The sequence below is a fragment of the Lactuca virosa genome, chromosome 4 (genome assembly GCF_052849685.1).
Source record: "Lactuca virosa cultivar CGN04683 chromosome 4, Lactuca_virosa_CGN04683_v6, whole genome shotgun sequence".
In the NCBI taxonomy this organism is placed as follows: Eukaryota; Viridiplantae; Streptophyta; class Magnoliopsida; order Asterales; family Asteraceae; genus Lactuca; species Lactuca virosa.
The window spans coordinates 47,959,452-47,962,607 of NC_136429.1; the positions used below are offsets into that span (position 1 = coordinate 47,959,452).

The 3,156-nt window shown below is 40.6% G+C and overlaps 1 pseudogene; it reads right to left on the minus strand.

The window, feature by feature from the left end:
- Positions 1–922: 922 nt before the first annotated feature.
- On the minus strand, positions 923–2,708 carry LOC145103994 (cytochrome P450 89A2 pseudogene; annotated as a pseudogene).
- Positions 2,709–3,156: the final 448 nt, after the last annotated feature.

A 3,156-nucleotide genomic window follows, 5' to 3' on the forward strand; every position in this document is an offset into this window, starting at 1 on the left:
AGATAGACGACCCAGTTAAAGACGAATGACTTTCAACCTAGTTTGACCCCTTTCCCGTTCCACCTGATTGTGTGTATTTTTGGTTAGCCAAATGTTAGCACAAATGGGTTGTGGAGACATGGAATTGGAACAGGGGCGATGAGATTAAGTTGTCTTCGTCATTAGAGACCATGTCAGTGAGATCGGGGAAGGGGGAAGGGCGCTTATGATTTTTAAATGACCACCAAACTCTACCTGCTTCTCCTTTTCTTTTTACCGGTCTCCTGCACACCAAACCTTAACTCTGTGCATTTTTTCCCGGTGAATGGGTTGCATATCCGACACTACCAACACACACCCTTCTTCCTCCAACCTCCTCTTTTCATCGGAAACTTGCATCACCTTGTCCCCCTTTCTTGCCATCGATTTCTGAAACCATCGCTGGAAACATGAATTCAAGTTTTAAAACGATTGCTGGAAAAATGTAGGTCGATTTTTGATCTAGTGGAGGGTGAAGAGGATGAGTTGCTGGGATCTAAGTAAGAGAGAGATGTTAGGTGGTATTTTATTTTAGTTTTTTCTTTAATTGTTATAAATAAAAGAAAATGAAAAAAATAAAATTAAAATGACAAATCCATCCTTTGAAATACTCTCAAAAGTTTTGAAGTTTGAAATGTAAAAAAATTATTATTTTGAACCACTAATGAATTCTAAAAAATTTTGGACTAAAATCCCAGCTAAAAATTTTTGGACTAAAATCTCAATTTATTACAAGCCACAAATTTGTAATTTTGTCTTTCTAATAGTCCACTGGACTATTAGAAATCTGGCAAAGCAAGGTTAAATACACATCCCACACACATCAAAATTTCACAATCAAAATGTTGGTAAAAGTAAACAAAAATAAACAAAGTAGGAAAAACTTATAAACATATCAAAAAGATTTATATTACGAGAGAAATTTATACATTAAAAAGACTCTAGTACTGTTTCCATTAAAAAAAGACTCTAGTACTAGTAGGTTCATAATTTTTGTACACTGTAGACGTACTTAAAACTCAAGTGGTTCGTTTTTGGGTTCTTGAAGAGATATGCGATCTCAGGGGGTTCTTCATGACGACTGTGAACTCCAACTTCTCAGAGAGAGCAACATGATAACCATCACGAGGACTCCAATGGAAATACCAAATCAAATTGACAACAAAATATTCCAAATGAAGCAGAGCCAAATCAAACCCTGGACATATCCTTCTTCCTGCACCAAATGGCATCATCTTTATCCCTTTGCTTCCAGTTATATCGAAATCACCATTGATGAACCTCTCTGGTTTGAACTCCATGGGATCTTCCCACACCTTTGGATCCAAACCCATCTCAGCCACCATGAAATTTACGTGTGCACCTTCTGGAATCATAAACCCTTGTACTTCTACCTCTTTTGTGGCCCTATGAGCAGCCACGAAATGCCCTGGTGGGTGTCTCCTCAGCGCTTCCAAAACCACCGCTTTCAAGTATGGCATCTTCTTTAAGTCCTCTTCACTTATACGGGCTTCTGGTTCTACTTCCACCCCTGGTGGCGGCGGTGGAGGTGGTGGTCCGGCGACTGAAATGATTTCATCGTAAAGCTTGCTTTGAATTTCAGGATACTTCACAAGATTCGCCATGATCCATTGTAGAGCAGTAGCGGTGGTGTCTGTGCCGGCGTTAAGAAACTCGCTACACAGACTCACCATCTCTTTCTGGGTCAGCTTTCCGCCATTTTCTTTGTTAGCTTCTTCCTCGGGAAGCTGTAGATTCATCAGCGTGTCAATATACGCAACAACTTTCTCGTCTCCTACTGATTGTGGTTCAGAATTAGCTGCTTGGATTCGAGATTTAATAAGCGGAATCAACACTTGTTCTTGATCATTACGCAATTTCCAGAGCTCTTTCCATCTGTTTCTAAACAGTATCTTCCCCAACTTTGGATAATAATTGAGTACGTTTAAACGCCCGGAGCCCGCTAACAACAGCAACCGACGCTGTACGCCGGCGATTTCGTTGACTTGGTGTTCGCCAAGCTTCTCTCCAAAGCACATCAATACCAACAGGCAGAACATGGCGTAAAGAAAATGATCAACCACCTTGATTCCGGCAGCGTCCTTTTGATCTTGAAGGCGACCGATCAAATTATGAAGGACCCACTTGCGAGACCAAGAGTATGACGTCACCCGGGAGGGGTGTAGGATCTCGGAGACAAGATTGCGACGGAGGACCCTCCAAGTAGGGCCGTAGGAGGCGGAGGAGATGTTGCGCACGGGAATGGTACTAGGGCGGTCGGAGAAGATGGCGCCTTTCTGGATGAGGATCTGGTGGGCGACAGAATGGCTGCTGACGATGATCGAAGGAGGAGGACCGATGAAAAGAGTGATGAGTGGCCCATGCTTGGACTTGAGATTTCTGAGGATGGGTTCGAGCTCTGATAAGGGAGTGGTTAGAACTATGAAGATGGAGGAGAGGAACGAGGGCCCTGGTGGTAGCTTTTTGCCGTCTTTCCGGTAGAGCAGTAGGGCTCTGATGAGAGCGGCGACGCAGAGGGAGACGATTAAGACGAACCAGGTCTCCATCTTCGACAAATATGTAAATAGATTATGGCCGGCGAGATGTATGTTCATATATTTCATCGATTTTCGATTTTAGTACACGAAGTAAAACCCATAAGTCAATGCCTTTTTCTTTTCGTTCTTTCTTAAATTTATTTAGTATGCACTATGACGACCCTTACTCTTAGTTACCAAGCAATTGGGATCGATTAAAAGAAACCAACGATACGGGATCGACTAAAAGTCCAAATTTTTGTTCAATTAAATCTAAAAATCATTTTTTTAAAGGTTTATATAAAATAGATTTTTACAAGTAAAAAAATAAAAAAGAATTGGATTTTATATAGGTTAATCCGAAACCGAATTATTTGAATTTGTATCTAGTTATACCGTATATCCGCATCTTAGGCAAAAATTTGGTAAAACCGCTTCGGATTTTGTAACGTTTGCAAGAAAGGGCTATATGATTAAGGTATAAAAGAATAATTTTTCGTCGTGACGATAAATAGGAATTATGGATAAGAGATTATTTAAGAAAAATAATCTAAATAAAAGGCGTAGTATTCGTAAAAGCAAACTCGTGCATATAGGGAAC